Source organism: Manis pentadactyla, chromosome 13 (genome assembly GCF_030020395.1).
Source record: "Manis pentadactyla isolate mManPen7 chromosome 13, mManPen7.hap1, whole genome shotgun sequence".
NCBI lineage: Eukaryota > Metazoa > Chordata > Mammalia > Pholidota > Manidae > Manis > Manis pentadactyla.
The window spans coordinates 102390819-102403373 of NC_080031.1; the positions used below are offsets into that span (position 1 = coordinate 102390819).

The 12555-nt window shown below is 39.5% G+C and overlaps 1 protein-coding gene and 1 long non-coding RNA gene across 2 annotated transcripts in view; both read left to right on the forward strand.

Annotated features, from left to right (window-relative positions):
- The window catches only part of NDFIP1 (Nedd4 family interacting protein 1), a 56371-nt gene that overhangs the window by 254 nt on the left and 43562 nt on the right, over positions 1-12555 (forward strand). The gene's annotated exons all lie outside the window — the stretch shown is intronic.
- On the forward strand, positions 4-5366 carry LOC130680433 (uncharacterized). The gene is made up of 2 exons (XR_008993458.1): positions 4-1529; positions 1562-5366. It is a non-coding gene; the product is annotated as an uncharacterized LOC130680433 (long non-coding RNA).

Here is a 12555-nt window from a genome sequence, read left to right on the forward strand (position 1 = left end):
AGCCACGCGGATCCCGCCCCGGAGCCCGGGCCCTCGCCCTGCGCGCCCCGCCGGCCGCCTGCGGCCCCTCCGGGCCCGCCAGTGGCCAGCTCGCCGCCGCGGCTCGGCAGGCCGCGCTGGGCCTGGGCGGGCCCCGGGCTCGTAGTCGAGGCCGCCGCGCGGGCCGGGCCCATCCTTCCGCGGCCTGGGGCGGGACTCGGGCGGTGGAAAAACCTCCGCCCGGCGGCGTTTCCTGCGGTTCCCGAGGCGGGCGGGTTCCCGAGCCAGAACCCGCGACCCTCGGGAGGATCGACCAGGGGGCATTCGGTTTATCATTTTCCGCCTTTGGTTTGATGTCGTCGGAAAGGAAAATAAATAAATAAAAAACAAAGAAGGCAGGCGTGAAATGGAAAAGGAGGCCAGGTAGAGAAGATTAAGATCTCTGCTCCTGCCGCCGACAGCTCCCCGCAGCAGGGCGCGATTCCCCAGGGGTTCAGAGGCTGGTCCGTTTGTCGAAGCCCGTCCCCCTCGCCTCCGCTCTAAGACAGAAGCCAGAATGGGACCAGGGACGGGCCCGCAGTTTGCAAATCTGGAAAAGGCGACATTAAACTGTGATGATGCCCTAAAATGTCGAGCTGCGCCGAAGGCTGCAGGGCGTGTGCCTGCGTGTGTGTTTTAAAAGCTTGGAAATGACGTTTAAAGAGATTTAATAACATAGCTGGGGAGGAATGTCCGGGATGCTTGGATTATTTCAGGTATGATTTATAAATTGAGGCCCAAGGGAAAAGAGCTGCTTGTTTTACTCGCCCCTATTTGTAGCCGGGTTTCTCCTGGAAATTCAGACATTCTGTTGGGCTTTTGGAGGTACTTAATCTATGGAATTGTGGGAATTGAGCCAGGTAGTAAGTAACTGATGTTGATTGGAAACGCAAATAACTTGCTACGTTTTGTCAGGTTTCAAATGCTCTCGGTATCATTTGCATATAGATGTAAATCGTGCTTTTATGAAACTACCCTATCATAGATGATCTACAGATAAATATTTTAGAAATAAGAAAAACCAATACGATTAAAACATCTAGATTAACCCTGGTATATTCGTTACCGGTTTGTTTTGCTGTCATCAGCCCTATGTTGTAATTTCCTCCCTCCACCAGCTGGACTCCAGAAGTGACTGCTAAAGAATTTAGCTTCTTGGTTTCATAAACACGCCCAAATTGTGGCAATGCAGTGTAGTCCTTAGATCTGTCACAGCCTGGGGTCCGCCACATGCTTTTCTCCATGACCTTGGGCAAGACTCTGGGCTCTTTCCTGCTGTAATAAATACAAATGACAGGTGTCACTTAAGTGCCAGTAAGGTGTTGCCAAACCACATGTACCCTTTAGTGTGATCTAATTCATTCTTTTCATCCTGCCTTGGAAGGCAAACAAGCAAAAAGCTGTGGCTTTTCTTTGTACTGCCATCTTCTTGAGCTCTTAGGTAATGCTGACATACTGCTAGAATACAAAATATTTGATGGAATATCAGAATTAATGTATTCCTTGCTGTAGTATTTAATAGCTTTAAATATGCAGAATTGAGGTATGTCAGGCACAGGCCATCTTTATTTTATTTTTAAGATAGTTGTTTTGAAGAAACTATCCTTCAAAAAAGGAGGAAAAAAGCAATCTTTTTAGAAAAATTGCAAGATAAGAAAGCCAAAAAGAAAAGGAAAACCCCCAAAACTCCACAGCAAAAACCTATCACTCATAGATAACAAAGTCAATATTTTGATATGTATCTTTGTGGACTTACAGCTATGTAAATATGCACAAGTATAGATCATGTGTACAGATAAAGAAAAGTATACATGTGTACAGATTAGGAAAGCTAATATTGGTTGAGCTTGTACTATTTGCCTATTATGGTACTAAGTGCTTTACACCCATTATTTCACTAATCCTCACAACACTCTTATGAGGCAAGGTTTGGTACTGTATAGGTGACCAAATCAAGACTCCAAGAGGCTCAGTAACTTGTCAAGGTCACAGCTTCTAAACAGTGATTACTTAGGATAAATACACACCTACTTAAAACACAGGCTCATGGTCCAAATATAGGCATCTGCATTAGCAGATAAAACATTTGAATATGTCTTTGCTTTTGCAGAGGCACATCTTAGTACACACATGTACAATTCCATAGGCCCCTGATTAGATTTGCACACACTTTGTGCATATATGCACAAGTATATGTTTACATATCCCCGTGTGCCCATGTGTATCATGTTCTCAGACACATGTATAGTCACAAATTTGCATATATGTGTGTCACTGCACAGGGATATACAGAGGCACACAATATAGCTATATAATAAGATGGACTCAGACTTGAATGTTTGCATGTAACTACAGGTGAACCATAATTTCAGTTGCCTATTGTAGGTCACTAAGGACATTCATAATTTTTTCATTCACTGAAGTTTATTTTACATACATCCTCAACTATTTCTAGATGTGGAAATACTTGGTGAGAAAATACATATTTAAAGGGCTTTTGAATTATAGAATGTTGGTGAATTTTCCAGGCAACTTGATAAGAGTATGATACTCTGGTTCCAGTCACAAAAGGCCATTCTGACTTCTATTTCAGCTGGTTAATCACATTGAGCCGGTCATCTAGAAAAGTAAATATAATGGAAAGCTGTATGATTCATTCATAAATGCAAACAGTTTTGCCTTTATGGTCTTTTTATTGGTGGTTGAGTATGTGCACAACTTGAATTTAGCATCATGACAGCTACACAGAAAGGCTGGGCTCATAGGGTCCCTGGGCATTATTTTTTCTCCTTGCCTTTGCATTTTGAAACTAAGATTATGTGTCCAAACATTCAGAAGCACTATTTTAGAAAGGCCTAGATAGAATCAGTGTTAGAGAAGTTACGTGTTACGTGTTTCTGTCTGTGGACAGTTAGTCCTGTTTATCCATCCCATTCTCTCTTTACCTCCCTGGAATAGATATTTACCTGTATCGTGAATTTTGCCAAATGCTTCCTGAAGTGTTTTGAAATGTTTGGATCTCATGTAAGTGGGCAGTGATGACATTGCCATAGAGGCTTAATAATAGACGGCAGAGTGTTTAGTTTTAGACTTATCTCGCTGCCTGCTAAAGGAGCTGTTCGCTTGTGAGTGTCAGTAACAAGTTTGTATTGTAGTCTGATGACATTGTAGAGCAGCTTTGGCAATGATAACCTTTTTGGGTAAGTTCTCTCAGGACTATGGAGAAAGATTTTCATAAATCAGGGAAAGAATTTTACATTTGGCAGACCAAACCATATTTATGTACAAGTGTTAGATGTAAAAGTCATGATCCTGGAGGAAGGAGTGAATAGTGCCCATGTGATTTTATTTTTTTAGTTGGCAAAAGTCACTATATATCATGGAATGACCATAGAATGTTATGTCATGATTTTTAGGTTATTTTGCTTTATTTGTGGCCTTTATTGCCAGTGATCAAAGAAAACTTTTATGAAAGTATTGAAATGGGTGTAATGATTTCTTTTTGAAAAGTTTTTAAAAATTGTAAACTAATGTAAAATTTACCATTTTAACCATTTTTGAGTGTACAGTTGGTTCAATGGCAGTGAAGGTATTCACATTGTTGGCAACCATCACCACCATCTGTTTCCAGGATTTTTCATCTTCTCCAGCTGAAACTCCATATTCATTAAACAATAACCCCCCTTTTCTCTCTTCCCCAACCCCTGAGAGCCACAATTCTACTTTCTATGAATTTGCCTACTCTAAGTACCTCATATAAGTGGAATCATAGAGTATTTGTCCTTTTGTGAGTGGTTTATTTCACTTAGAATAATGTTCTCAGGGTTCATCTGTGTTGTAGCATGTCAGAATTTCCTTCCTTTTTAAGGCTGAATAATATTCCATTGTATGTATAGTCCGTGTTTTGCTTATCCACTCATCTGTAATGGACACTTGGGGTGCTTCCACGTTTTGACCACTGTTAATGTGCTGCTGTGAACATGCATGTATCTTTTGAGTTTCAACTTTAAATTCTTTATTTACCCAGAGGTGAAATTGCTGGTTTATATGGTAGTGCTATTTTTAATTTTTTAATTAAAATACTGTTTTAAACTGGTGGTTATCAGAGGAGAGGGATGTTTGGGGGATGGGTAAATTAGGTGAAGGGGGTAAGGAAGTACAAACATATAAATAAGTTAGTCACAGGGATGAAAGTACAGCATTAGAAATACAGTCAATAAATAATATTGTAGTATCTTTGCTGATGGAAAGCAACTACACTTAACTGTGGGGAACATTTAATAATGTATGTAATTATCAAATCACTATGTTATATACACCTGAAACCAATATAATACAGCGTATCAACTAAATTTCAATTGGAAAAAAAAGCTCTTTTCCATAGTGGCTGCACCATTTTACATTCCCACCAGCAATGCATAAGGGTTGCAGTTTATCATATACTAATCAACACTTGTTATTTTCTGTTTGTTTTGATAAAGCCATCCTAATGGATATGAAGTGATACCTCATGGTGGTGTTGATTTGCATTTCCCTAATGATTACTGACATTGAGCATCTTTTTTTATGTGCTTATTGGCCATTTGTCTATCTTTGGAGAAGTGTATATTCAAGTCCTTTGCCCATTTTTGAATTATTCTTTTTTTTGTGTGGTTTAGTTACAGAAGTAGAGCAATTTCTTAATAATGTTTATTCACATTTTCAACCTTTTTACTATGAAAATTTCAAACATGGAAAAAGTATAGTATGATAAACTTTATGTACTCTTCACTCAACCTCAACAGTTATCAACAGATGGCTAATCTGTTGCAGTTAAAGTCCCCACCATTATTTTGAAGCAAACCCTGAAACTTATAATTTCATCCATAAATATTTCTGTGTGTAACTAAAAGATACGATGTTTTAAGCAGGTACTATCACATGAGAAATATAAGAGCACTTCTGTAATCTGTTATGAATATGAAAACAGGATTTCTCAGTGTCAGGCACTGCACATCTGCAGGTGTCATTTGTATTGACTCATTCCTGGTAAGCTTGTGTTGTATACTTCGTGTTGCTTTGTAGCAGTAATGGATTCCTGTTGATCCATTCTTATTTTTTTGCCTGGTTCTACTGGTGACTATTTGTTAGGGAAGATTTAGTTGGTTTAATCGTTCTGTCTTTGCCCTGCAAACATGGCAGAACTCCCTGGTTTGAGAAGAGACCAGGCCCAGTTGACCCTGTTCTAGGAAAAACTAGCATCTACATTTGAGGCCACCTGCTGGTTTACCTGCATATAACTTCAAATTACTTTATCCTGCACACCAATTGTATTTCATTACTTTACATTAAATTACAAACTAAATCTACCATGAGAGTGATTTTGTATTCATATTAATAAAATTTTTTTTAAAAGGCTTGAAGAGACTCAGGTGACATCCTGTGATTTGTTGTTATTTATTTATTAAAATAATTAGTTTCTTAATCATTTATTTTTATGTTGTCTCTGAAGAAGTACAGCTGTTTAGTGGAACCATATTCTTGTAGTGGATGATGGCCATTTAGATGAAGTAACTTTAACACTTTCATTAGAGACTAGTGGTGAAAACCAGCTTGATGTTTTTATCTTTATCCTCCAGTCATTTCTGCCTCTATAGGCAACTGGTAAATAGCATGTATCAAAATTGAGCTTTACATACTCCCATTTTAATTGTTTCTGGTGGCTGTCTGGATAGAAGTGCAGTATATATGTTATTGCCTTTACCAAGTGTGGCAATAAAGCAAATGTTACCAGACATCACTTAGCACATCCTGCTGTTAACGATTAGGCTGACTCATTGTTTCGAATAACATAATTTATATTAAAGGTTCTAAATACTAGCTCTAAATACTGATCAAATTTAAGAACATTTCTAGTGAAATATTTTCTTACTGATTAAAAGCAGTTTTTTTCCACAGGTAAGTTTTTTATAGCCTCCCTCTGCCCCCAGCAATTTAGTATAATCTTTGACAGTTTTTCTTTTAAATTTGTGTATTATGGTAATATCAGTTAGTAGTTAATCAGAGGCTTGAATATGGTTTGGAGGTCTTTCTGGAGATTGGATAATTTATGAATGGAAATATAAGGGTTTAGGGAGTGGCTCCTGTTTAGTAAACAGTTTTATTTTATTTATCAGTGATCAAATGTGGCACTTAAAATTAGACATTTCTTCTTACACAATAATACACATCTATTCTGCATATGCCAGAGTCAAACAGTAGCTTTTAAAGGAAAGCTTGATTTTCCTTTCCTCCCAATCTCTCCTGGGAGGTGTAACTGCACCTCAGCTTTGGTGTGTATCTCCATGCTCTTTAGTTATTTTAACTTTGCCTGTTAAAAAAATTATTAATTTTTAATTTTTAAATTTAATATTTTAAAGTAAACTTGATTTTTTCTAGCACTTTTAGATTTTTGGGGACATTGAGAAGATAGTGTAGTTTCCATAGACCCCAGATCCAGTTTCCCTCATTAACATCTATATTAGTATGGTACATTGTGAGAGTATATGAACCAATACTGATACATTATTATTAACTATAAAGTCCATGCTTTTTTCTGATTTTCATTTTTCACCTTATGTTTTTTGTTCCATGATTCCGTGTAAGTTACCACATTTCATTTGGTAGTCATGTCTCCTCAGACTCCTCTCAGCTGTGACAGTTCTTTCCATTTTCCTTGTTTTTGAAGACCTTTACAATTTTGAGGATTGTTGGTCAGTATTTGTGGAATGGCCCCCAATTGTGACTTTTTCCCTCAGTTTTATTGAGAAACAATTGACATATATCACTGTAAGTACAGCATGATACTTTGATTTACATATACAGTTGACCCTTGAGCAGCACAAGTGTTGGGGCACCAACCCCCTCTGCAGTTGAAAATATGCCTGTAACTTGATTTCCTAAAAATGTAACTACTGATAGCCTGCTGCTGACCAGTAGCCTTACTGATAATGTAAATAGTCAATTAACATATTTTGTATGTTTATCTGTATTATATACTATGTTACAATAAAGTAAGCTAGAGAAAAGAAAATGTTTTTTCAAATTGGGGCAAATCTCCAAAAAATTTTTCAATATATTTATTGAAAAAAATCCATGCATAAGTGGATCTGTGCAGTTCAAAAACCTGTGTTGTTCAAGGGTTAGGTGTATTATGAAATGATTACCACAGTAGGCTCAGCTAACATCCGTCTTCTCACATAATCAATTGGGATTTGTCTGATGCCTTTCTCATGGTTAGACTGGGATTGTGGGTTTTTGGGGAGGAAGACCACAAGAGATCAAGTACCTTTTATCATACTAATAATGCATACTATCAACATAACATCACTGTTGACATTGACCTTGATTACCTGGCTGAAGTAGTGTTTGTCAAGTTTCTCTATTGTAAAATTCATCTTATTTCCTCCCCGTTTCATACTGTTGTTCTCTTTGGAACAGGTCACTGTGTGTAATCCACACTTAAGGATTGGGGAATTGTGCACCACCTTGTTGAGGGCCTAGTATCTGTTAAATTATTTGGAGTTTTTCTGCATGGGACATTGGTCTTTTCTCAATTTATTTATTCATTGATATCAGATTGCACTCATTTATTTTATTCTCTGAGTTATAATCCAATACTAGTTAATTTTGTTGCTCAAAGTATTCCAGTTTTGTCCTTTGATACTCCATTGGCACCTTGTCCCTTTGCCATAACTTCACCATTTTGGTTTTCTTAAGCACTTCCTTACTTTTTGACACCAGGCTCTTTGTGTATATTTCCTGCACCATCCTAGAGTCAGCCATTCCTCCCAGGGGTCCTGGTTCCCCAGAAACCAAGATCTGTGCTCATTGCCAGTAGGGTGTCACTGCATTTAGGCCTTCCAAGCTGACAGAGTAAAGAAATACAGGTGGACACGTATCTGTAAACATTTCTTTGTGTAACCATCTGTATCTATATTAAACTAACCGACTCTAATCATCACTGCATGGATCACTCCCCTTGCTTATCTATAAACTCCCACTCCAACGGGGAGAAACTGGGCTCTCACCACATGCCGTCTATTTACTTAATTCTTCAGTTAGAATACACACGTGTAGTGGTGCCAGCATTGTTAATCCACACCCTTGTGGGAGACCGTTGCACACCTAGAGGACAGCTCACATGTACAGTTTCTTTTGCCTTCAGTGTTGCAGCCTTATATCATAGGTACTTAGGTCAGCACCTTTCCCCCCCACCCTCTTCAGCGGGGTTGTTTCATACATTTATAATATATTTAGATTGTTTGTTTCATTCTGCTTACCATCTTGGGAACTGCCAACCACCTAAATGTTTATTCTTAATTTTACATACATTAAAATTCACTCTTTGCTATAAGCTTCCAAAGGTTTTGACAAATATGTGGGGTCTTTTTTTTTTTTAGGAGCTGCTTTTTTGGCTCCAGTGGTCTTACATTTCACTATGTTGTACCTTAGTATAGACTTTTAAAAAAAATCTATTGTGCTAGGCACACAGTGGGCCCTTTTGGTTTGGAAGCTCATTTGTCAGTTCTGGGAAATTTAAAAAAATATTTGTTTGATTTTTTTTTTTTCCTTCTCTCTCTGCATCTTGGACCCCCTATACTAAATCTTTAATTTTTTTAAGGCTCTTCTCATATTTTTCATCTCTGCCTTTTTGTCTACATTCTATGAGGTTTTCTCAGTTGTATATTTCTTTGGTAAAATTTTTATTTCTGTTACCATTTTTAATTTTCAAAAACTGCTAATTGTTCTTCCTTTTTAAAAGAACTGCACTCTGTAATCATTTTATGGTTCTAATTTATTCTCTTTGATATTATTGAAAGTTTTTTTCTTAAGTTTTCATCTTTCTGTATAATTTGTTTACTCTGCATTGCATTTACTCTCTTTGCTTTGGTCTTTTATGACCTTTCACGCTAGAAGTTTTTGTTAGGTGCGTGGTGATCTTTGCCTACTTGGTTAAGTGCACAATGAGTAAAGCAGTTTGGAAGCTCAGCAAGCGTAAGGGAGCTTCTTGTGAAGGCCTCCGCCAGAGCGTGAACTGAGTAGGCTGTTCATTGGAGTGACAGTGTCTTTAGATCTTTTTCCTTGGGCCGGTCAGTTTCCTCAGAGGACAGTTATGGCCGAGAGATCTCAGCATTCAGTTCATACATCTCACATTTAATCATTCTTTTCAGATAAGCTACCCTTTTTCCTAAACTGTGGTGTCTCCAGCTTAGAACCCTCTGGTTTACTCTCTCCAGAGAATAAACCTCCAGTAAGTTTCTTGGTATCTATGTGTGTTTTAACTGTGTCTCCAACTTTTCTTTCTGCTTTTAAATCTCATTTTCACTCCTACTTCCCTTGGTACCTGATGCCACCAATTCTTAAGGCTTTGGAGGTATAGTTAGGCAGGTTGCTTTCCTGCCTTCTGGTTTAGGGTTCGGTTTTCTTGGGTCTGCTGTGTTAGTTTCCACCCCTCATCCTGCTTCCCGCTTTCATGATTTCATTGCTGCTGCTTTTCCTGGTAATTGTCTTTGTAGTTTTTGGCCTTCAAATTAAGAAAACTTGGCTAAGATTTACATTTAAGAGGGTTTTAGAAGAGATAAGAGCAAATGTGTATGTTTAATCTTTTAAGTGGAACATTATAATTACAGTTACTTCTTTTTATTGTCTTTTCTTTGCTAAACTTACTGAGGTCAGAACACCAGTCGTACTCACTGTTGTGTCCTCAGACAGCACAGATTCACACAGCCTGGCATGTTCATTGAGTGGTATTAAATTAATCTAGCAGTCAATTTAATCTTGTACAGCGGAACATTCTGTGGTGATGGGGTGGAAGGAAAGCTATGAAATGTTGAATGCATCTCCCTGTTTCATAGTTTCTGCACAAGAAGGGGACCACATGGCCGGGCCTAAGTTAAGGCAGACTCTTGAACAGAATTCCTTGTCCCATCCATAGTCTCTGTCCTAGTATGCTGTACTCCAGGCATAATAATAATAATAATAATAATTAATAATAATAATAATAATATAGTAATAAGCAAGCAGAGCTTTTGGAACTTCTCAGCCTGAAAGAGTTCTGGTAGCTCTTGGGGCTAACAGAGCCAGGCAGGCTGCAGTCAGCATGCGTCCCTGGGTTCTAGGCATAGCTCTGTCACTTTCAGTGTCTGTATATTTGACTTTACTACCTTTTAAATGTAAAATACTCCATTTTTTGGATATGCTAATTGTTGTTTCTATAAGGAAAAAAACCTCCTTGGAATTAGTGTGATCAGAATACCAGTTTTCCTTCATATGTGCCGTAAACATTTCTTTTTTATTTTGGTATCATTAATCTACAATTACATGAAAGACATTATGTTTACTAGGCTCCCCCCTTCACTAAGTCCCCCGTAAACATTTCCTGAACACCCATTTGTACCCAGTACACTGTGCTATTATAGGTCAAATACTAAATGCTTATTTCTAAAGAAATAAAGCTGGAGATGTCTGTGTCTCCTGTGTTTCTTACATTTTTGTTTTCATTTCTTTTTAAAATTGGTGACTATAGAACCATAATGTTCTTTTCATTTTTGTTATGCAATATTTGATATACAAATGGCATACATGTGATGCATGTGTACCTTATGAAACATGAAAATAAGTCGAATATTTGTGAGTTTACAACTCAGGTCAGGGCAGTCTTCCTTTGAAAGTTTTTTGTTTTTCATACTTCCTTGCTTTTAGGCCAGTCAGTGAGAGAGCTTACTGTGGTGACTTTGTAAAGCCCGGTCTCTTTTCAGTTCTCTCTGTGGTTTGTGCACTTTTTGTGTTAAGTAGTGAGGGGGATGCCACCTGCTGCTACTTCTTCATGGAGCCATCATTACTGTCCCTTCCACAGATACGGCAGTCACTCCCATGTGGCTACATGCCTAGCCTGTGCATTTATTTGGTGATCTGTAATATGAATACTTTAGAGCAGTGTGAACTGGCAAGTTAAGATGGTATTAAGATGAGCTGCCGAGAGAGGGGCGGAAGATGGCGGCGTGAATAGAGCAGCGGAAATCTCCTCCCAAAACAACATATATCTATGAAAATATAACAAAGACAACCCTTCCTAGAATAAAGACCAGAGGACACAGGACAATATCCAGACCACATCCGCACCTGAGAGAACCCAGCGCCTCGCGAAGGGGGTAAGATACAAGCCCCGGCCCCGCGGGAGCCGAGCGCCCCTCCCCCAAGCTCCCGGCGGGAGAAGAGCAGGCAGAGCGGGAGGGAGACGGAGCCCAGGACTGCCGAGCACCCAGCCCCCGCCATCCGGGCCAGAGTGCAGGGCCCTCGATACTAGGAAAACAGGGCAGCAAGAACAGTGAGCAGGCACTGGAGGCTGGGCGACTGAGGGCATAAGAAAAGCGCGCGACCATTTTTTTTTTTTTTTTGCTTTTTTGCTGTTTTGTTTTGGCGAGTGCTTTTTGGAAGTCTTAAAGGGACAGGGACCCCAATACTAGGGAAACAGGGCAGAAAGACGGGTGAGCAGAGGCCTGAGGCTGGCACCGGAGAATAAAGAAAAACGAACGACCACCTTTTTTTTTTTTTTTTAATTAAAAAAAAAATTTTTTTTTTTTTTTTAATTAAAAAAATTTTTTTTCTTGTTTTTTTTTGTGGTCGTTGTTTTGTTTTGGCGGGTGCTTTTTGGAAGTCTTAAAGGGGCAGGGCGGGTCACTTAATCCAGAGGTAGGGAATCCGGGATCTCTGGGCACCCTAACCCCTGGGCTGCAGGGAGCAGGGAGGCCCCTTACGGAGATAAATAGCCTCCCAGCCGCTCCTGCTCCAACGCGACTCCACCACTTTGGAGCAGCTGCCCGAGCCAGGCCACGCCCACAGCAACAGCGGAGATTAACTCCATAGCAGCCGGGCAGGAAGCAGAAGCCCTGTCTGCGCGCAGCTGCGCAGCACAAGCCACTAGAGGCCGCTGTTCTCCCAGGAGAGGAGGGCCACAAACCAACAAGAAAGGAAGTCCTTCCAGCCGTCACTCGTCCCAGCTCTGCAAACTATTCCTATCACCATGAAAAGGCAAAGCTACAGGCAGACAAAGATCACAGAGACAACACCAGAGATGGAGACAGACCTAACCAGTCTTCCTGACAAAGAATTCAAAATAAGAATCATAAACATGCTGACAGAGATGCAGAGAAATACGCAAGAGAAATGGGATGAAGTCCAGAGGGAGATCACAGATGCCAGAAAGGAGATCGCAGAAATGAAACAAACTCTGGAAGGGTTTATAAGCAGAATGGATAGAATGCAAGAGGCCATTGATGGAATTGAAATCAGAGAACAGGAACGCATAGAAGCTGACATAGAGAGAGACAAAAGGATCTCCAGAAATGAAACAATGTTAAGAGAACTGTGTGACCAATCCAAAAGGAACAATATCCGTATTATAGGGGTCCCAGAAGAAGAAGAGAGAGGAAAAGAGATGGAAAGTATCTTAGAAGAAATAATTGCTGAAAACTTCCCCAAACTGGGGAAGGAAATAATCGAACAGACCACGGAAAT